Source organism: Sturnus vulgaris, chromosome Z (assembly GCF_052056855.1).
Source record: "Sturnus vulgaris isolate bStuVul1 chromosome Z, bStuVul1.hap1, whole genome shotgun sequence".
In the NCBI taxonomy this organism is placed as follows: Eukaryota; Metazoa; Chordata; class Aves; order Passeriformes; family Sturnidae; genus Sturnus; species Sturnus vulgaris.
Window position 1 is genome coordinate 58706276 of NC_142283.1, and position 22781 is coordinate 58729056.

The window sequence follows — 22781 nt, forward strand, 5'->3', positions numbered from 1 at the left end:
GGTCACATTATCAAGCACTCACAACTAGTTCTGGCTTTGGAAACTCATTGTACACAGTATTATTTTATAATTATCATTACACATACTGAATATTGTTTGTGGTTTTTATTTATGAGGAAAAAAAAAGGATATAGTGTGCCTCTCAGCCAGCCAGTGCTTTCATGGAATTCAAGTTGCAAACAATGACATGCTTCACTGACCTCAATGACTTACAAAGGCCATTTATATTCAGTACTCTCATTTACTCTATCTTTAAAAATGAGTAAGAGACATATATTAATAGCAAGAAACTGGGAGAATGATTGCATCACTACCCATCTCCAGACTTATTGTAACACTTCATTCTCCAGGAGTAGAACTGGCATGGGAATGTAAATGTCATAGCAATATTTATATAAATTTTTCCTACATGTGTAAGGATAGGCCTGTGGTTCTCCCTTTGTTGGCCAAGTTTTGCATATCATCCTGAAGTGCTGTAGCCACAGGAGTAGCCTTTATTCAGTGAATTGTAAGGATGAATATCAGAACAGAGTTCTGATTTGGGGTACATCAGAGCTTTGGACATGTAATAGGGACATCTTTAGCAGGGGGCTGGGAGGAAAGCTGGCTCCAAGTGGGGTAAGCACTGCGTCACACCAGCACCTTCCATGGAGTGGTCTAGAGCAGAGACAAGGCAGATGCTAAAGCTGAGCTGGAGAGAGTTCTCAGATGGGTCTATCATTGGTTTAAGCCACTGTGGACATTCCAGTTACACCAACGAGCCGCCCATTCCCAGACCAGCAGTCCTGGAATGCAAAGTGGCAAACGCGCAGGGAACTGAGCATCCAAACCCACAGCAAGGAACCAGAGAAAGAATCCCTCCAGCTGTTCCCTAAGAGCCTTTCCCACACTGCCAGCCAGTTCAGCAGCACAGGTACCAGGACTGGCCTCCCAGCCCCTCTCAGGGTGAGCCCCATGGACACAAGCTGCCTCTTGGATGAGGGTTGCCCCGTCCAGCACAGGCTGGGCTAGGCAGGGCTGCTCCAAGGGCAACCACGGCTTTCCCTGGCATGAGCCAAGGTCAGTATGTTAGGCTGGAGACACGCTGTTCTGCTGCACTCAAAGAAGGAGTTAGCTTGGCTTGGATGTTCTCCCCACTAAGCCACAGTATTCAGTTCATCCCTCATTCTGCAGCAAAACATACATAATTTTTAAAAACTCACTTCCTCACCATTGGGTTTTGCTAGTTGCTGTGTCAGATATTTGAGACCAGATCCACTGGATTAAACAGGAGCTTTGGTTTTAACTTGCAAAAATGAATACCTGACCTTTCCTGGACAGTGTCCCAATGCACTCACTGAACATTCCTCTCCTTTACAGTGAAGACAGCATTGCATGTCTTCCCTTTATTTCCAACATGAGCTGACCCAAGCCCTCATTGCTGAACAGATTTTGATTTGCAAAACCTCCTTGAGGAAGCTCAGCAAATAAATCCATTGGCATAGCCTTCTGAATTCAAAATCAGAGGGCTGATTCTGGCATGGTTTACATTTTCTGTTTTAATTTGTCATTTGCTTTAGATGAAAGGTTAATTGCGTTTTCTCTTAATATATTTAATATATTGTAGTAACAAGCAAGCTCTAGAAATGATAAAGCAATTTGTTAAAAAACTCAGCTACATCATCTTTAGCCATTCATGTTCCCTTCATAGAGAAAATTAATTGTTCCAATCTAGTAAGCTACCAAAGAAATACAGCCGACAAAGGGTGAAATATGAACATCAATGGTAAGTTTCAAATTTACCCTATTTATTTTGAATGTAAGATCTCGTGACCCACTAAAATTCAGTTCACAGTGTTTTATGAAAAATAATGGCTGAAATTGAATGTCTTAATTTACATTTAATGCAATTAAGAATGGTTTAAATTATGACTGATGAACAGCACACACAGATGTCAGTCAGTTTCATCAGAATAAATTGAAGTCAGTGTCAATGAATGCTCCACTGATAAATCCCACTTTACACAAAATTAATAAAAATAAGGAAATATAATCCTTAACTAATTGCAAAATGTTCTGGAATTCCCCTGAATTTTGGAGGGCGTGGGGTAATGTAAGTAGAGAAAGCCACAAAGTAGATGATGAAGAGCGATTTATTTTCAAAGGTGTCTTGTGTGAAATTGTGTAATGGTCTGAAAGTTTACTACAAAAAGTGGTTTTGTGCAGAAGTACCTTGCTTTACTGAAATGAATTGTGGAAGAGTGAGGAAGATGCCTGTAATGTTGCAGCTGTACATGACCACAAAAGAGCTGCCCTCCTTGCAGTTTCCTGGGAAGTGCTGTGCCTCCACACAGGGTGCAGCATCTGAATTGGTATTTCCCCTGCTTTTGCAGCTTGCTGGGGACCTGACATACTTTTGCCAAACCTGGTGCCAGCAAGAATTAGCCCAGAGTTTCCAAACCTGTGCAGTAAATGCAATGGTAATACGATTTAGAACTCTCACATGTAAAGAGTGTCAACTCCTCCATACAGACATAATCTTCCAGCTCTCTGTTGGCATGGGGTCTGGCATGGCAGCATCATGGCTCGTTGTGGGTCTCCTAAATGCTTCCACATTTAGGCGGGTAGTTTTCATAAAATTAATTGAAATTCAGAGTGATTTATAGAATGTTTTTGAGCTAAAGCAAGTATACACTGGAATTTCACCAAATACTTGATATATGTTTTTCATGCTAACACATGAGGGCAGATTTCATTCTGTGTTGAAGAGATGCTTTCTAAACAAATACAGAAAATTTTTCAGCCTGCCTTCTTGGAGCAAACATCAGATGTAGGGAGAGCTATAAGCTCAGCATTTGGCTCACAAAGTAGTTATGGAGCAGTCCTGCAGTCGTAGTGCAGGAAAGAGAAATCCAACTAATGATGAAGTCGAGTGGCTTTTGAGCATTTCTTCTGTTTCCCTAAGGACTGCAGAGGCTGATTTTAACAAATCTAAATTCTCAGAATAAACAAAAATTCTTTCTATGGAAGACCAGGTCAATGCTGAAACACACTGAGCTTCCTCATCACAAATGCCAACATATGCTTGTGGTGGTCACTGTCACCAAAAAAGCTCTGGAGAACAGGGTGATCTGACACATGTGAGCTGTTTCCTGTGCTTTCACAGGTAATCATGAACACTTTTGTTTGTAGAGGCTGCAAGTTAGCAACAATTTGTGTATACGTAAAGACAAACACCTCTGAGATAATCCCTTTTTCACATCAAACTATTTTCAGCCAATTTGGAGAAGCTTTATGTGAAGAAAAAGAAATAATCTTCTAAGACCAAGCACTGCACTTCCTAAAATGTAGGAAAAGATAAATTACGATGCTACTGTAACTAAACCTCCCAACAGTATTTTAGAGTTAGAAGCTGACATTTTCATGCGGCAGTTGTAGAACAGGTGGCAATAGTGCAAGCTGAAGTTGGCACTTAAATGTACATGGCATATATTTTACATAGGTAGGTAATTACTCCTTACCTCTTTCAGGTATGCCTACTCCTGTTGTATGTCTGTTCTGTGATATCAGATGAATCAGGATGCCTTAATTGTGTATTCTCTCTGGGTGCTGGTGTTCATTGTCTGTATGTTAAAGAGTTGAGTGTCCTACCTGTCCTTATACAATATGGCCACGGGGCCAGTGTGTGCCCTAGACAGGTCAGTTGAAAAGCATATTAAACCAAGGGAACTGGAATGATTTATGCTGCTCTTTTCTGGTGCCCAAAAGCAAAAGGACACAAGTTTAGGTCACTGTAGTGTCCTGCACTCCCACTTACTCTTTCCTGTGAAACGTTTTCCTGCCATGCCAAGGTCAAGTTGCTAGGCTTGCATTTCCATAGCCCTGTGCAAAACCAGACACTGACCCAAAAGCCATGGGAAGCATCTGCCACCGTGGGAGCTGTGGGTGCTCCACATCTGGTGTTAGCCAAGTCACCCATTTCACCTACACAGTGAACACAGCTCATTTAATCCTTGCCAGACTGCAAAGGCACCAAGTTAAGCACTTACCCAGGGCCAAACTCTCAAAATGGAGGTGCCCAAGACTGCAAACCAAAGAATAAGGTATGTTCAGAAGTGCACTCAGAATTGTATGCAGTATTAGTACAATGTGTCTTTGCTATGCCCTTATTATCTTGTAGATATATAGTGTAATTTATGCTAATAGACTGACTCCCAAATTTACCCTTGCTGTGTTAGTTACTTTTCTAGAAAGTACAAGTGGCACATTGTTAGCAAAGAACTAGAAAAAAGTGGAAAGAGAGGGCAGGGGAGCAGCCCTGGTGATTCACCCCAGACTCCAGTGCACAGAAAAGTACCTTATATTTTATTCTCCTTACATTTTCTCATGCTTTTTTCAATTTAGGTTTAAATGCATAGGGCTTCATGTGATGGAGCTTCTCTACTTCCCGTGAGAAATTGCTCCAGAGCTGTATTATAGATTTTGCTCTCAGGAAGTTTTTCCTGATTTTTCAACCTAAAATTGTTGTTTGTTAACTTCACTGTATTACTCCTACTTATATCTGTTTTGTCAGCCTAAATAGCTGTCCCCCTCTCATTTGATAGCTGTACCCTTCAAACGTTTGTGGCATGCCATCCTGTTCTTCCCTTGTGTAGTCAAGCTACATGTATTTTGTGAGTTTAACCCCTTTTTTTCAGCCATTCTTTCCATTCCCTCACCCACATTTGTTGCTCTTCTCCACACAGTTTGCTCTTTTGTTCAGACAAGAAAGCAAAGGGTATTCTAAATGCATGTTTCTCTTGAAAATAAATGCTATGCTTTTGTTTGCTTGGCTCCTCCAGCCACAAATTTTCCCCCTTGCAGGCTAAGCATACAGAGGGGAACACAAATGAAGGAGGCAGGATTTGCATAGGCATGTAGACTGCCTTGGAGTGACACAGAATGCTAATAAAACCGGTTTAAGGGTTTTTTCTATGAACATTTTTTTTCCATTTGACTTTAAGAGATCATCATTCAATGTTATTTCTTAAACTGAGGAATCTAAGGCGAATGCTTTGACTTGATTTTAAAGACATTGAATTTTTTCTGCTGGTATAAATAGTATGGACACAGTAAAAGTACTTGAGAGAGCCTAATGAACCATTTCTTACACCCCATTACCTTTAGTCTGATATGACTGAGAGTACGGGCACTAATTATCCTCTCTTTCACAGGCACCGACATAGATCTACAGTAGGTCTTAAAACACAATATTCCATACAACTCTTAGCAGTATCTCATGTAATACATTTCTGTATTTTTTTCTAATCGAAATTTAAATTAGAGGCATGCCACTTTCCATCTACCTGCCACTTATATATGTTTTATGAACAATTCTTTTAGATTATTTCCTACCAAAAAAAAAGTGCAGGTAGCACACGACCAGTCACAGAGTGAGTCCTAAAAATTAAAGGATTTGTCTTTGAAAGGAGTGAGGCAACCATACTGCTCTAATGACAGAGAAGCTCTGCACAGTGGAGACTAGCACAGGAAAGCTGCCAGTTGAGGGAATCAAGGGAGTGTGAGACGAGCACAAGATCAGAGCTCATTTCCCCTGGGTCTCTCGGAGAATGGAAAATTGCTTTTACTAGTTTAGCTCTGCTCTTCTGTACAAGAAAAGACCGGGGAGCAAGGCTGATCTAGGGGGAAAGGAAATCATGCATTGCTCTGCACTGGTTTGCATTTCACAGATAGCCTTGCTGAGGTGATGCAGGTGCATCAGGCAAGATGTATGCCTGTCATGGTCAGTGGCTGTGCTTTTGCAAATTATCTGTCGGACTTCCCAGGCTTAGGTCATGTGAGGAAGCTTGCCTGCATCCTGCAAATTCTAGCCTTGTTGATCCACCTGGAATGCAAAATGCAAGGCTCCAACACCTCACTGCCCTGGGGTAAATGCTGCTCCCACCTGGAGTGCTGATTTTCACGACTGTTACTGAGCTTGAACCTTTATCTCACGTCAGATGGAAGATGAAGTTTTCTGCCGGTTAACGAGGAAACACTTGGAAACATATGAGCTGCATATTGGGATGCAGATGGTTCTATAAGACAGTACATACATTTATAAAGGAGACATGTAAGGTCATTGGGAACCATCTGCTTTAAATATTTAAATGTCCGTACACTAAACGTATGAGTAGTTTTGCCCTGGACTTGTAATATTAGCCATCTAGCAATTTTTTATAATAATGGTGAAACAAAAGAAAAATGGGAAGGTGGGAGACAAGGCATGGCAACCAATTTACAACATCTGGGCCCTACACAGTCAACTCAGCAGCAGCACAACCTGTCCAGGAGCAGTTTGCTCTTTTTGCAGTGGTTTGCCCCCAGGCAAGAGTGCATCCTCTGAGGCTGTCATAAAGTCCTGTGCTGCTCTGACTAAGCAATCTAACTATCAGGAAGCCTCCCTGATCCTGCTCCTCCTTGGACAGGATGTTTCCATAAGGGGGTAGTTTTGGCATAATTTGCCTTGTCCAAACAGCAATCAAAGATATTTTCCTTGCACTAGTCCATATTCTAACAGATCATTGGAGAGCTATGGCTCCAGAAACTCTTTCCCTGCTGACTTTGCACTGTTTTTCCCAAGAAGAGAGGTTCCCGCTTTCTTTCAGTTACCCCAGTAACAACCAAAATAAACCTACTGCATCCCCCTCTCTGCATTGTACTCCTTGCATGGTTTGAGAGCCCTATCCTTGCTGGCACTCAGAGACACCACCACCCTTAACTGCCCTAAGTCCCATGCTTTTTCTAATGACAAATTTAGTGTTAAATCACTTTGGTCCTCCTTTACTTTACTGAGGTATTTTTCACCAAACAGAACCACCCAGGCAGAGAGACAAGAGCTGGAGACCTTCCAGGAATGCAGTAATGTTCCTGCCCAGACTCTGAGCTGCACCTCTGGAGCCCACAGCACTGCAGGGATCCCCAGAGCTCCCAAGGAGGGGCAGTCCTAAAGGATCCACATACTCTGGGTTTAGTTCCTCACTGCTGTAATCAGCACGGGAAGGCAGAGAGCACCAGCTTCTTTCCATCTCTGGGTTTCTCATCTGGCTTTATTTAAGACAGGTGCCTTGGGCTTCCTGGGCCAGTGTAGCCACAGTGGTGGCTAACAGCGTTGGAGAGTCCTGCTGGGGCAGGCTGGACATGGCACCCACAGCAGGCAGAGCTGCTGCTCGTGCCTGTGCCACCAGCAGAGTAGTTTCTTTCATGTATTTTGTGTCTCTGTATCCTCCATAATCTGAAGAACAGAATCCACAGAGTCAAGTTTTTAAATGGTTATCCAGTTTCACACCCTTTGCTAGGAGTATACATATACTATATTCATCATACTTACATACACACACGCATATATATGTACATATTATTCCTGGTGTCACATTTTCCCTGAAGTCTGTCCTTGCACCACCGTTCTCCTGTTCATCTCTCTATCAAACATATGCAAGTATGGGGATTGACAGATTTACCAGGACTGACGGATTATTTTTGATGGTAAAAATCTGTTACCTAACAAAAGAAGGAAAGCTGTTCTTTTGCTCTCCTCTTGAAATAAATGAGGAAGAAAATCAAAGCTAAAACCATTCCTGAATGTTTTTTAGTCTGAATCATTCTCTCTCAAACCGCCTTGAACTGTAAGAACAGTTCTGCCTGCAATTACCAAAGCCTGGGAGCATACCAAGATAACCTCCTTCCCCAACATGAAGCCTTCAATCGTACTATTGAAAATGACAGTTGGTTGTTGTTGCTATTGTATTTCACTGATGTTATGATTTAGAGCCTTGTCTTACACCTACTGAGGAGAAAAGACAAACTCCATCACCTTCTGGGAGCCCCCATGCTCTTCCAAGTTCTCTTTGAGACTGTTTGGTTTAGGTTTGTTGGTTTTTTTTATTTTCCCCAGGAGACCTTAGTCTGTGTTATTACAGATTTACTACATCTATCTTATCTTCATTTCAGTATTTCTGTCCTTTTAAAAGATCCCTTTACAAGTACTACTTTCACCATCTTGATACCAGCTTTCAATTCAGAGCAATTCAGATGTGATTTCTTAATGAAATTTGTGCATATGTGTATCCTTGGATAATATTCACAATAAGCCCCAAATGGCTACCCAGAGGAAGAGTGAAGAATCTGGAAAGGAGAGAAACAACAAAAAGGATAGATGAAAAGCAAAAGCGTGAGAAATAATTGCACTTCTTTGCTCACACAATTGAAAAGCACATTGGAGAAAAACAGTTAAATTAGCTCACTGAGTGCATACAGGAGTTTTAAAGCTCTACTGCCAGCTCAATTAAAAACATACTCTAACACAGCACACACTGATTTATAAAGCAGATGACATTCCCCAGCAGCCTGAGGTGGTCTCTCTGACACCACCAGCAGCCACCTCCTCCTGCTTTCCTTGTCCTTTGGAGCATTATAGACTGCTCAGGATGATTTCAGATGGTCATAGCTCAAAAACAGCTGCTCCTTTTCTGGAAACCAAACAGCCCAGCCTTTCACTTTCTATGGCAACAACAGTGAGCCCTTTGCAATCTGACCTGCCGAGGAAAACCTGCTGTTAATTAAATGTTAATTGCCTTAATGCAGTATGCATTATGTGGAAAAACGCAAGTTATTTTAATCTGTATTTTAAAGAACACATCTGAGGCTTAGAATGCCAGGCAGAGGTACCTTATAAATTGACAGATATATATTGCTTTTGCCCCTTTGGTGTTAGAAGAGACTCCTATGGGTTTAATAGAGGTGTTGTTCTATTATTTTTCAGACTTTCAGGTCTCTTTCAGACAATTTAATCTTATTTTTATGCAAACCCAAATGCAGTACTAATAGCCAAGTCTGAGTGATATTAAGATACATTTTTTAAATTACATCAATTATTTCTTTTTATTTTAAAATAAATCAGGAGTCTTTCTAATTCCAGCCGACAGAGTGTGTGATTTGACTGAAGGATTTTACTCCTAGATGGATAGGAACGCCTTTGTGTTGCCCCCTCTGTGGTAGGCAGATGCTCGAACAGTCATTCTCAGAGGGGCCATGCCACATGCCACTTCCAGCACCCTGAGGGAAATAGGATTGGCAGCTTCTCAATGTGAATGGCTTCTCGAGAGCAACCTGTCTCCCTCCTGCAACCTTCTGCTCAAACACCTCGCCTTCCCTTAAACTACTGAGCACCTGGGCAAAAAGACCTCATTACTGCAGCAGTTTTTCTGCCAGCTTGTCCCAGGCCCTAAAAAGACTTTCCACTCCCAAGACTGAGGTGATGGGGATGAGAGAAACTAGAAAGCACAAACTTTTTTGATGTGTGGGTGAACAACATCTTCATAGCTGCTTGCTCTGGCCAAAATTCATTGTAATGGATGTAATTGTCATGGGCAGAGGAGTGCCCAAGGGCTCCTGTCCGGGGATGGATGGCTATGTTACACTGCTTTTTCTCCTGGCCTAATTTATTACTGTATTTTGCAAATTTTTTTGCATCATTGCAAATGCCATGATGGTCTTTTCAAGGCATTGCAGGTGATGCGGCAGAAATGCCAACGAAAAAAGAAAAAAAAATTATTCCCATTAACTTTTGGTTGACTCAAGAAGCAGTGGGTTGAAACAAGGTATCCCACAATGAGTGCTCGTGTAAAATCACTGATCATGTACCTATGTTGCCCAAATTGTCTTCTGGGAAGAATAAATTGTGCAGGGATATAAAAGACAGACCTGATAGCAGCAACCATAAATACATCACTTTCCCTTCTTCCTTTCTTTAACTTATCTGCAATTCACAAAGGCAAAACACCAAACTTAACAGTTGGGAAGAGTCTGTTCATCTTCTTTGCTGTGCAAATAAAGAATCTGAAGCTGATGAAGTTCTGCTGGTTTACAGTAGCAGCAAATGCTACTTAAAATAAGCTGCCTACATGCTGCAGTGGTCTCATGGGGATGTGGGAATACCTGCTTCTGTGATTTGATGCAAAACTATTTATAGCCTCAGAATTTAACCCCCTCGACAGGAAGCTGCCAGAAGAAAGATGTCAGCAGAGGCAAGTGCTGCTGGGGAAGGAACAGCACTGCCAGCACAGCCCAGGGGCCTGCCTAAACACAGAGCCTCTCTCAACCACATCTGGATTTGATCTCCAGTGTTTACAAATCTGGGGAGTGTCTCTGTTCTTGAGCTCCTACATGCATTATTTTTCTCATCTTAAAGCTGCCCATGTAGAGAAAAACACAAGACTTCAGTAACAGCTACCAGCATGATTTGCTTTTATTACCTTTCTGTTCAAGACCCTTGTTTCCCCTTGTAGCATGTCAAATTGCCCCCAAAACCATATTATACAGCAGAGAAATGTCGTTCACACTTCACTGGCTATTGATTTACTTTACTTATTGGCACAAAATCAGCCTGAGATAAACATTTTGTCCCCCATTTCCACTATTGTAAGCGATATAGTTCACTGCAAGGTAGGCAAACCCCAATGTGCGGGGTCACAATTCGACATGGCTTTCTAATCAATGTGTGAAAAATTACCTAATGAATAATGGGTTGCACATTTCCACAAACAAATTAACCAGGGTGAGACTGAAACTAATGATTATATTTATCTAATGTAATTTCACATCTGTTACTAGAGCTAGTATTTTTTTTTTCTTTCCATGGCATCCTTAGAATTGCAGCCTAGTTTTTGAAAGACAGACATTTTACATCCATTCAAACACATAATGTTCAAGTTTCATATATACCTAATTTTAAAACCAGAACGTATTTGGGAAGTTTGTTATTATTTTATGACATTTTCTGGGGGCTGAACTGCCTTTTGAAACGTGATGTGGTTCTCACACCAGAGCCAGGGTGCTCCAATTGACAACACCTCCCATACAGGGAGCAACAAAAGTGATCTTTCCCCCAGTGTACTGCCTGATAATTTTCACTGGAGTTAGGCTACTGTTATTTGCAGATGAAAACGTTTGACAGTGGGAAGAAACCTCACAGTTATCTTCTTTTTCTTCTTCTTCTTAAAATAGATTTGTGTTTTCCTGATGAAATTACCAGTTTTGTAAAGCAGATGTTCCTGGAATCCAACTGCTGACCCCACACATGTTCAGAAAGTAGCCAGGATCTGATGCAGCAGGATCTTCTCAGAACAGGGAGAGCAATTGGCTCTGTGGAATTTACTTTCCAGCTGAGGCTTTTTATTCTCCAGGCACATTAAAATATTTTGCTTGGGGTGACAAAGTTGCTTAGGCACCCTCCCTGGCCTTCAAAATATGAGGCATTAACTTGTCTGTCCCCCTCCCAAGAGAAGGATTTCAAAGAAGGGCTTGTAGGACCACCAGGAAGGGATGAAGAGGACAATGCTGGGGTTTTCTCCCCTAAAGTCGGCTCACCTCAATCCCATGGGGTATATAGAGCTCCCCCTGCAGCAACCACCTTCCTTCCTACTGCAGGGGGCTGTGTCTGGTCTGTAACATCCACCAGCTTCCAGGTGTCTTTAAAGATGTTGCAAGACAAGCAAGAGTCTCCAAATGATGTCACTGCTTGAATCAACATTATTAAACAATTTCACAACCTGTCTCAGTCGTGGTGGCAGCTTTCATAAGGATTTATTATCCAGAAAGAGAAGAAGAGAGGGGGCTGAGAGTGCACAGAGGTTTGAAAGTCATTGTACCGAGAGTTTAATTATCGTATTTTTCACTGAAGTTGAAAGTATTGAGGAAAATCTAGCCAATTTCATATTACTTCATTTGATTAAAGAAGTTGTATGATTGTTCAGAATGTGTAATTGCCATTCAGTACAGCTGAACTGAAAGAAAGCTTTTTGACTTCACATCCGTAATACTTGGTGGTATTTTGTACCTCATTGGACTAGCCAAACAAAACTGGGAAAACAGAACCAGCTTTATTCTGAAAGCATTCTGATAATTGCTTTGACTGAAAATTATGGTAACTCAATGTGTATTTCTGTTTGGATTTGTGTGTATGTGCTGTTTTTAATAGCATATGTTCATGTTACCACCATTGGGAAGGGCCTTCTATACTACCATGTTGTGTGTATAGGGCAATATATAATTTCACAGTGGGTTTTCAAACCACAGGAAATAAAGCGTGACACAGTATCACATTTATTATATGAAGTAAGACATGCAGACATCCTGAAGTTCTGTGCCTTGTAAGTCTACAGTGATTTTTTTTTTTAAGTACTCTTTTGTATTTGGCTTCTTTATCGAGAAGAGACTGTAAATACTTCTTAAAAAAAAAAAAAAAAAAAAAAAAAAAAAAGCAGATAGCCTTCATTCCTTCTGATATTTGTTCCAGAAATAAATGACCTTGTTTTACACAGAAACTTGCAGGACAGATGAGGAACATTCTGTCTGGATCACTCTTAAATTGTTTGGTTATAAAGTAGACCTCTGGATATCTTGATTTGGAGACCCCTTGTTCCACCAGCTACAGAAGAGGTGTCATGTACTACTAGCACATGGACAAGGAAAAAGAGATTGCACATTTCTACAAACAAGCTAACCAGAGAAACAGACACTATCAAGTGTCAGCCAGCCTGGCAATGGTTGAGCTGCCTCCTTCTTGGGAGCATCTTCTGCAGTAGCTTGTTAATCCCTGCCTACAAAGCAGAGGACTCTGGTGTAACACATGAAGAGGAGTGTTTCTTACCTCTGGGGTGGACTGGGATAACACCAGTGTTTCCATTCACTCACGAAGATTGAGATACATGCTGGCACTGGGGGAGGCAGGAGGTGTGTGGATGCCAGGTACATCCCTCTGCACTGGGGCAGCTGGACAGTCACCACCTGACTCACAGATAACTTTGGTGGAGCTCCAGGCCATGTGTGATGGCAGTTGAAAAGCAGAATGAAAATAGAGCACAACATAGTGCAGACAAACTAACGTGTAGCCACGCTGTCCCAAACACTTTATTGCCCAAATGTACCTTTCTTCCTAAAGTGCCTTCTTTTCCCTACTGTGAGCATGATGACTGTTGTGCACCCTGGGCTGCCACAGTCTGCAGAAGCCACACACTGGGAGGCTTTGACAAGGCATGGAAAACCCAGGGATCTCTTTTTTCTGAGGACCACAGTGACATATATAGGTAGAGTTACTTGGGGACTGAGCTCAGGAAAACATTTGATGCCTGATGATAACAAGCATTCACTCAGCTGTTTTTGCTTCTCCTTTATCCAGCACATTTGCTTCAGTTAATGTTTCTTAGCCTAAGTCAGGCTCACTCAGTCTTGAAGATATAACTCGATACAAGCAATTCCTGTTTTAATAATAATTCAGTGATTGCTGCATAGGCGTTTGTTGCTGAAGAAAGTAGTGAACTCTGTTGACTGAAGAACACAAAGAATGTTGATGTAAGCACAGCACAGAGCTGTCCAGAGGGACTCAGAGCATTTCTAGTGAAAGCACACCAAAAATAAATGAAGCATCAGTTTTTCTAGCAAAGGCAGTCTGAGTGTCTCAGCCTGAGTCCAGAAGGGGGTCACACAAGAGAGGCATGGCGTGACGACAGCCTCCGTGCCTTTTCATGATAACCTGGCTGCACCACTTGTGTTTCTCATTTTCCCTCTGGTACAAATTTCTCACTGAGGGTTTTGACAATTTTCAAATACTGTCATGGAGAGTGTGACAACATGAAATGAGAGTAGAGCACAACGATGCAGTAAATAGTTACATTATTAGAAAGGCAGATGCTGGCATTGAAGCAGGGTTGTTGGCCTAAAAAAATAGATTAAGAGGGAGAAAATAGAAAAAAATCTGTGAGGTATCAGAAGCAGTTGATAGCGTAATAACATTCATATGCAAGCAAGGGTTTTCTGTGGCAGTGTAAATCAGTTCATATGCTGATATGACCAGTAAATAAACCATAGTAGGATTCTGCAATTGATATTATTTCTCACCAAGTACAACTCTGGGCCAGTGAATCATGTCAGGGGGTTGCATTTTGGACTCCAAACCCTAACACTGATACCTAATAGGCAAGACAAAGTCCTATAGCAGTGCCTGAGCCACACACAGATGTCTACAGACAACCCAAATTCATCGTGTAAACACGGTGGGTTTTATTTCTTATTGGCTTATCCTTGTCACTCCTTAGAGTCCTCAGAGATACACCCGGAGTGAGTGCATGGGTACTGCTGAACTTTAGGACATTTGAATGTGCTGTGCTACCTAAATTGAAGTCAGCAAGGCTGCTGCAGCCTAGTCCCCCACTCAGGAAATTGTGAGGAACAAGTTTTCCTCACCTTGCTGTGAAAGCTATTGCCCACCTCTTGTGCCTATTGTCCTCTACCCAAAAGTCTATAAACTACAGTCTAAATTCAGCTCATAAGAATGAACTTAGGAGTATCAGAAGATTTTCTACATGCTTTCCAGGTCCAATGACTCATGTAACAATCTGCTATTCTGATTTTCTGAGAATACAATATTCTCTGAAAATCTAATATTCAGAGAGCCTGGGCACCAATAACTCCAGCTTGAAGAGTTTCAGCAACCACTGCCTCAAAAATCAACCCCAACTGTATTGATGCAGGCACCCAAATAAACTGTGAATTTGTGCAAAGGCAAACTTGCCTTTTACAAATGTAGGAATGCTGCTATAATCCTTGGTAAAGCCTTGGTAAGTGAGAACCACTTGTTCTGTAAGATAATGTTGTAAAGAATAGTCAAAGCAATATGTTAGCTGTCTGTGCTTAAATGCAGCATGTTGCATTATGGATATTCCCCCACAGGAATGCAGAGAGAAAATTTCATGTGTTGCTTTCTTGCACATGGCAGGGCAGATTCAGAAGCAAACAGAGGCAACCCATGGAGACACTCCCTGACAATGTTCATCTCTCAGAATCTGAGGAAGCCGTGGCCTGGCCCTGTGCACAGCTACTCTGTCCAGCACATCTCACCTGTGTGCAGGTGGGACTCCAACTGCCTTTGCCAGTCAAACTGCTTCCCTGGGAGCCTCTAGAGAATGTGCTGAGGCAAACAGGACATCTTGGGGATTTTCCACTGCTGCACAGATTCTGATACAAGACAGGACCAATTAAAATTGCCCTGAGTAAGTTGAAGGAGGAAGGCTTTCGCCACTAAACAATTTGCTGATGAGTCAAGTGCCAGATGGTTTGAATTTTTTCTGCCAATTTGGAAATGAGAAGACCTAGATGTAACCTAGATATATCAAAGTCATTTCATGGAGATGCACCAGTTGAGTGGTACCCATGATGACAGCTGAAGGTGAGGGCAAAAGGCATAGCCAGGAATGGTGCTTCAAATTGCTTTTGACCTGGAGTGATTCACAAAGGTAGTCACAAGAGTATGTGATGTGTCAAAATCCTAGAGGCAGCAGTGAAAGCAGGAGTAGGCTGGTAGATAATCTTTCACACAGGGAGTCATAAACTGCTTTTAGGTCTGTAGTGGGTCTGGCTGACAGAGTTCATTTTCCCACAGAAACTCTCACAGTGCTGTGCTTTGCATTGGTAGCTTAGTCTGAAGCTAGAGGCAGAATACAAGGGTCAAAATGAGATTTAAACATCAGATGGGGCTTTGTGGCTTGGTAGAAAAAACCTCTGGAATGACTGGACAACTGCAATGTTAAAGGTGGCCAGTTGTGGTTAATGGAAAGCAAAGATTTGTGTATTCATATAGATTATAGGTACAGCAAGTAGGGAGGACATTATTTGATAAAGAAAGAAGTCATGAACCAGTTGTGGTTGATAAGAAGCTAGTGGAAATAAAAAGAGCATTAAAACTGATGAAATTTAGCGGCCTACTTTACTTTGGAGAGGAGACTTAGGTACCAAAACGCTTAAGATGTTTTTCAAACAAGTGCCTGCAACATTGGATGCTTTCCTGTAGAAGGTAGCAGTGTAACCAAGTGCCCTCAGAGTTACAGCACTAAGGAGGATGCCTGTGGAAGGCATCAACAAGAAAATGGCTGACTTTGTGGTTTGGATGTAATTGATTGACTATAAAATCCATGGGTGTAATCTATAGATTTACACCCTACTGAAGAGCCGAGAGGATGTGATAATGATTGAACAACTCTTGGAGCAATTCATTGTAGACAGGACGAGAATCGTCTTCAAATGAAATGAGAAAGCTCTGACTGAAGTGAGGATACAAAGCACGTGATGAGTGGACCAGAGGCAGCAGGTTCCTGTGTGAGATACGAGGGCAGGCCAGAGCAATTAGCTAATAACACAGGGTCCTGCATCCTTTAGAAAATATCTCCCTTGTAGATGTCTCTGCCTAGACAGGGTGCCCCAGAGCCCAGCAGCATTTCCCACACTGGCAGGGATCTATCCAGTCACAGTTTGAGCAAACACAAGCTTAAAATTGAAGAACAGTTAAAGCAGAAAGGGCAAAATGACAATAATATAAAATATAGTGGAATTATCTTCAAGTATTTCTTACAGTAATTAAAATTTAAAGAATAAAGTATGAGAAGTATGAGTCATTTATTTGCTACCAAGACCTGAAAATCACAAGCTGACAAGGAATACAGTTGTGGGTGTTAATTACTGCCTAAAATAGACAAAAAGATTAGAGCCACAAACTGTACCAAGTATAATTCTTTATTTAGTAATTTAATATTCCTCCCTTTTCATTTCAATGCATTTTTATATGTCTGACCTTCTGTAGACTCCTCATTTTGTTCTCCAGTTGAAAGAGCAAAGCTGGTTAATTTCTGGTGACATTTTGTAGCCATGCAGAGGCTGAAATACCTTTTTACACTTGGACTTGTTTATAAATCTGAATTCAGTAGATACCTCCCTAGCCACACAAGCCTGTAAGCTGGGTAATGTTATGAAATGAGAGCCTATTCCTTCCCAGAGACACCCTGAGTGGAGTTCATCCTGTTCTCTAGGGCCCAGGGGACAGTGAAAAGTACCCTATAATGGCTTTAGCCATGGCAAACAGCTGGATCACTCTGTCTTCTTCTTGTGTCTTCTAGTCTCCCAGTGTACCATTGACTCACATGCACTGTGATTATGGCAAAACCAAATCCCTCAGATTCAATGGCACAGGGAGTCTTTATGTTACAGACAAACCAAGTTTTGCCTGGACTTTGGTATAAGGCAGGAAGCTCAAGATCACAGCCTTCCATCACATAGAAATTTCATTATAAAGTAAGGTTTATGCCTTGAAACAGAGACTGGTGCTCCCTGTCAATTATTAGACACCAAAACCAGGAGAGGATGCTCAGAGCCATTCAGAAATGCTCTTTAAAAAGTTAGCAAAAAAATAAACCTTAAAAGCTTGTAGAGGAGCCACAGGGAATCATAGCTGCCACTTAAATTATATTAAAGGGCAATAAATTGAAACCAGTAAAAAAGAAATGTGTCCTTACAGGGTGCATTGTCAGCTTATGAAATTCACTGTAGCAGGAGGTCAGTGAAAGAAAGTCCATAGTTTGTTTTTTCCCAAAGCACTTTTTGGATCACTACCATGATGCTTCCAGTGCTGAGAAAAAAGGCTAATCAAACTTCATACTCCAAGGCACAAACTGTCTATGGGGGTCAGGAGAGACCGTCACCCTCAGAGACAGTGTATTAAGCATATTCTGCATTTTTCCTCTCGACCTTCGAAGGAGGGTAAGGATCTCTGCAGAATTGTTATATAACCTCCAAACACAAATTCTGCACAAATGCCCCTGGATTCCTTGCTCCTGGGGAGGGATTCTCCTCTGGCAGATTTCAATGCCTCTAAAAGCATAATTTTAGCTCTGAAAAATGTATTTAAGCGTTTGCATTGATGAATGATGCAACATAAAGGTGAAGCAGCACTCTTGATCCTCAAAGACAGTCATGGGAGAAGCTGAAACAGACACAATTTATTGGCAAACAAGAGAGGTGACCTCTCACCCATACCACTGTACAACATCCCAGGTGAAAGACAAAGACAGAGTCATCTGTGCATGAGCCCCAAATTTGAGAAGAGTAGGAAGGGAGACATCCTCCTACCAGTTTTCATCTGAGGAATAGAAGTAAATCTCACAGAAGGCCTTATATGACTTTTCATAAAGCCCCTCAAGCACAGCTTAAATGCAAGGATGCTGGTCAATCAAGCAGCATCACCTGCCATATCTCAGGCAACACCATCCCCTTTCACTCCTGCTTCTATTCACTTCGCCATCAGGTGAAAAATTAAAACTGTTGTACCTACTGTGCCCCTCCACCACCACAGCCGCCTCTGCTATTCTTTCCCAGTTCCATCAGTGCATGGGTAATCATTGGTCCATGATGTTTAAAAGGAGCCAGTGGGTTCTACATCTGCTGCTCTGAGTTAAGACATGGCTATCAGCTGTTCAGTAAATTTTGGGCATATCACATGCATTCATGAAGTCAAACTGGCTCCCAAGCCCTGGGTCTTACCTCCTCCATGACTGGATGAGCTGATGTGGCATGGGGTGTGGTCAGACACTCAAACGTGATTCACGTGTGGTCCCCCCTATCTCTTTCAGAAAAGGAAGTTTTTCCCTGTGAGATAGCTGAGTGGCAGAGCAGTTTTGAGCCCTGACCCCGCAAATGTGCACACATGCATCTGCTGAATTCACTGTCAGGTCAGTGTGGGCTCTAAAGGCTGCAGGATAAGGGTCTTGGCTTCTTTGTCTCCATTGTCCAAGCAGAAACTCTATTTCAGCTATCAAACTGAAATATATATGAAAGTGAATATATCTGTGACTTTACAGGTTGCTAATTTCCAAGGATTCCTCTCCCATTACCTTCTGTGGCACTTGGATTTTTCCTATGTTCATAACACACATGAGGGAAAATCTAAAATTCCTTTGTTCTCCCTTTCATCCTTGTGCTGAAAGTCCATTCTTCCCAGACCAACCACCCTGAGCTCAGCCTTAACAGCAGGTAAGAGGTGGTCATCTCCCTGCCAGAGCTTGCTTTAGAATGAAAGGAATCTAAATTCTAGCACTGGAAATTAAGAAGATCTTATTATTAGCTCTCATGTTAATTTAGAAAATACATGCCAAATCACTGCGTTCTCTCTATTCTCTCTGAACACAGCTGCAAACCGCATTAGGTGTTAGAGTGAATGGATATATTTCAGATGAAATATTTGTAGTGAATTATTAGAGTAGTCTGTATTACAAAATTACTAATAAACATTGCTTCTGGCTCAATTTAGCCTGAACTCAGTGAACCTAGCCAGTGGTGAGAAATCAAAAACTCTGAAATACCTGATGAATGAATCTAACTAATCAAGAAGCCCTGCAGGAAGTAGATGCCAGGATTAATGAGCCAGTGGTTTCACCATGCCATGCTGTTATTTCTTCACATAAATGCCCTCAGATGAGATTACCTTTGTCATGAAAAGGAGAAAAGGAAGGTTACATACTTTCAACTGACAGGTTAACTGCCATACCTCCATTACTGCAAGATACATTTTCATGTGCAGAGATTTTTATTCTGAAAAATGAAAATTTAAATACCACAACACAAATTAAACCACATTTTCATTTCTAAGAGCAGGGATCATTACTGCTAGTACAATAATATAATCCATGCTGCAATGTTACCTGATCCCTTGCCTTGCACAAACTTTCTTCCCATATTAGTAATTGCTCAGTGATTGCAATCTCCAGCAGCGGGTAAGAGCAGATTCAGCCTTCCATGGGGATTTAAGCAAGGAAGAGAGGAGAGAGAGAGAGAGTGTCAAAGCATTTCATCAAGAGAGCAAATGAAAGGTTCAGTGACATTATCTTTATGTATATTCCTTAGACATTAGGGGTGATGTTGTGTTTAGAGGAAAGTAGAATTACATGAATATGTGCCGACGTGGAAATGAATCCATACATAAGAACATAAATCTCAGTCTACTTATACACTGGGTGGAACAGCTTAAGGCTAAAATGCACCTTAGCATAAGCAAATAAGCCCAGCCTGTAACAGCCCCAGTGCCTGGTATTACCTACTTAGTCAGTAACAGGCTAATTGTTATTCAGCATAACTATTCCCTCTCAATTTATATGGAATTCACTCATTTATTTTGATCACTTTACGTGAATGAAGCAAAGCTGTTCATGTTGTTAGATAGAACTGGTTCGTGCTATTTAATTTTTATCTTTTAACATCAGCAAGATTGAGACTTTACAGTAAAATAATTCAGACAAAGCAGGTAGCAAACGTGAGTGAAGCCTGTGGTCTCCTTCCTTCCACCTACATTAAACACATAAGAGCATCAGCTTAGATGTTTTATGCTGCAAAGCTTCAGCGGGTGCTAAGGGCACATATAATTTCAAAAATCTCCAGGACTCAAAACACAAGGATCTATTGCTATGGAAACAAATCAAATTTGTATCAAAGTGGTGTAGGATCAAAAAGCTTTGCTCATAACCAGGACTACAGTTGCATTAGAATATGGAGGAAATGATGGATGTTTTAGGAGCAAGCATTAAGCTGAAGGACCTTTGTAAGGCCCCTTTCACAGAGCTGCAATGTTCAGTGTCAAGAGTTGAATCTTACAGGTTGTGTCTCAATCCCCTGCTCCCAGCCAGAGAGAGCATTTTTCTCCACCATTAAAAAGCACATATTTTTTTAAGATCTTCCATACCACACTTTACGACATTCCTACATCATAAAGCTGTCTTCTTATAGCAATATAAAGCAGCTGTAAAAATTATGTGCTTGTAAACAACCTTCCATACATTTGGAAGAAGTAGAGTGAGATTTGCACTCTTCTGCATGTAAGTGGAGACCTTTTGCCCTCCTGGCAGGCCACACTATGGGGAAGAGAACACCGTGCAACTGGGAAGACCAAGGGACATCCCAGCTGGCTGCCACTCCCCTTGGCCCCTTGCAGGGTCACCCTTGGATAGGGAAGCTGGAGGTATCCTAACCGGCTCTGCTCCAAGCACCCTGTGTGCCCATGTCTTTGATGACTGAACTGAACACGGACTAAAATCTCAGAGCCAAGCCTGGGCGCAGAGGGGCAGCGGGGCAGCTGCTTTGCCCAAGTCTGGGCTAGGCACAAGAGGGAAGGCTGGAAGGAGAGACAGAACATGGTGACGTCTTTTCCCAAGTGCTACCGTGGTATGGATTGTGATATGGGACCTGTCTTGCCAATCTTCGACTACCTCAGGTGGAGCATCCTTCGGTTGTTTCAGCACCTGAAGGAGCAGACTCCTGCAGCAGGGCTGTTTCCTCAGGTGACTCCCAGAGGACTCACTTGTGGTCTGGATCACCAATAATTTATTCTGCTTTTATTTCTCTTTTAAATTAAATATGCATATGTAATATGCACTTTGGAGCGGGCAAGGACCCTTCTGCGGGTGCCTATGGAGTCGGGCACTCTCAGGTGTGTAATTAAGAGGTATGTAATTGATGTACAAGGAGAAGAGATCTCAGTGTATTGCATAAAAGGCAATGGCAAGGCGGGAAGAAGAAAAAAAAAAGCCCAAACCTCACTGTATGATGCTGGCAATGTACTGCATTTCTTTTTCCCACCATATCAAAGTTTGCATGTGAGTAAAGCAAGAGTTCTCTCTTCCGTGGAGCTCGCTTTGCCAGTAGCCGTGTCCTCATTTCACATTCCGAAAAAACGAATCATCCCTCCACTGTCTGCCTGCCCCGGCCTCCCGCTGACCCACTCTCCTTCATCCCTTGCCCCTGCCCTGCTTCACCACAGAACTTCTTGTTACTCGCAGTTTAAAGGCCAACCACACAGAAAGATTAACAAAAGTTTATTAATCATGAAGTATTAAAATTGTGACAAGTGAAAGGCATCAATGCAAAGTTAAGCAAGCAAACTATCCCCAAACTTGTGACAAAGGACTCAGTGAATACCACAGAAGGAAGTCCTGTCTTTTTTTTTTTTTTGCCTGCAGTTGAAGACACCTCTCATATCTCACACGCCACATCAAAATCTATAATTCTTCGTATCACATACTGAAAATGATTTTATTTATCCATTCACATTAACTTGATATAAACGTGTCCGGAAAAGTCAAGTAATATGTTTTATATTAGCTCAAACATTTATTAAGTAACCCAAAATTCAATAAATAAGCACAGACAATAAGTTAAAACATATCACGAATCGACCAGTATGTAACAAGAATGCTTTATCTACACAAAACATCCTATTTCACATCGTTTGTTCATTCCTCCAGCGGCCCTGCCCTGCGGCGGGGTGACCGGCACATGCAGGCGGGCGGGCCGCGGGGCCGAGCCGGGCCGGGCCGAGCCAGGCCAGGCGGGGCAGGGGGCGCGGCGGCGCCTCCGCCGGCGCTGCGGAGGGACAATAGCAGCAGGAACGTAAATAAATGCGTAAATAAAGGTAGGGAGGATCGGCAACTCAACTGTCACGAAATCAAAGATCCGAAAAAGGGAAGCGCTCTTGCGCGCTTTTTTTCTTCCCCCTTTTATCCCCTTTGTTTTTTACAAAAAGAAGCTTTTAATTTTTTTCTTTTTTTTACCCCATCACATTCGCTGTCGCTCATCAATGCTTAATCAAAATGGATTTGATTCTCTCTGGGGTCTCCGTGCCTTTTCGCGAACCCGCCCGGCCGGCCCCCGACGGCGCCCTCGCAGCGGAAGGAGCCGGCGGCAGGTCGCCGCTCCTAAATAAACCATAAAAATTACGGAAACAGAACAAATGCATTTCTTTGCAAAGCTAAAGCCGGACAGGCAGACGGCGGGACAGCCGGGTCGTGGCGACGGAGGGAGGCAGAGCCGGGTTCAGGGCGGCCGCGAGTCCTCCCGCCGCCGGACGGGGTGGACCTCGGGGCACAGGGGTGCGCGGGGGATGCGCGGGGGCGGAG